Source organism: Nannospalax galili, unplaced genomic scaffold, assembly GCF_000622305.1.
Source record: "Nannospalax galili isolate Female #2095 unplaced genomic scaffold, S.galili_v1.0 scaffold889, whole genome shotgun sequence".
NCBI classification, from domain to species: domain Eukaryota; kingdom Metazoa; phylum Chordata; class Mammalia; order Rodentia; family Spalacidae; genus Nannospalax; species Nannospalax galili.
The window spans coordinates 777250-778407 of record NW_008360167.1 but is presented as its reverse complement, the minus strand read 5'-3'; positions in this window follow the sequence as shown (position 1 = coordinate 778407).

The following is a 1158-nucleotide window of genomic DNA, read 5'->3' as shown; positions in this document are numbered from 1 at the left end:
CTGAAAGGGACCTCCTTAAAGCCGATCTCAGTGGATGAACTTGCACTGAGGGACAACTGGGGACACTAACTTGACATTATAGACCTTAATGCAAATGATAGAATGTATGAATTCCACTAGGGGAGGTCTGACTATTCAGACTGTTCTGAGGAAAACCCAGGGAGGGGGTCCTTCTACTTCCAGTGGTTAAAGGTGTGCTTCATCAGGAAGTGGGATGCCGTAGGATAGAATAAGAGCCAGTTGTCTCTGTTTACTATTTCTTTTTCATATTGTCTAGATTTAGAGGTGAAATGAGATATTATAGGTTCAACCTAAGTACATGTCTTAAAGCCCCAAGGAAATTTGTGTTTTATTTAGTTACATAAAACTTGCTTTGACAAAAAACAGTGTGGGTGATGTTGAAAAGGAAAGGCCAAAGTCTGAAAAGGAAGAAGATGGTACATCAGTCAGGCTCATTAAGACGGACCTGCGTTGTCTACTGACAAAGTATTTTATTTATTTTTTGAGGGGGGAGGATCTTTTTGAGACAGAGTCTCCCTGTAGCCCCAGCTGGCCTGGAACTCACCATGTATGTAGACCAGCTGGCCAAAATCACAGAGATTTGCCTGCCTCCCCAAGTGCTAGGATTAAAGGCATGCACCACCATGCCCGGCTACTGACAAAGCATTTTAAATGTACCTGATCTCTGAGCTCAGAGACAAAACAGGGTTAGGTCTGGTTAGTATGTGGGTGGGAGAAATGAATGGCCCTTGCTCAAGTGCATTGTGTAAGCCACTAGCCATTCTGTTCACCTCTATAATGGGTCATCACCACTTGTTCTGGTATGTTTTCCTTATACCTAAGTATTTCAGTGTCAGAAAGATTGCAAGAAATGGGTAATCTTAAGTATTCTGCAGCTGAGCCAGAAAGCTCCTCTGATTTTTATGCTGTTGTCAGGATCAAAATAAAAGTATTGGGAAGGGATAAGCTCCTGAAACAACAATCTCTGAATTGAGATGGGGATGTTTATTGAATGTATATTTAAGCCCACGTATATCTTAAATATTATCTCATCACAATGAAAATAAAAGTCCATAGACTTTGGAGTGAAGATTGAAAAAGAATTAGGACCTGAGAGCCAGAGGTGTAGTGATTTGATTTAAAGCACTTAGCTAGACG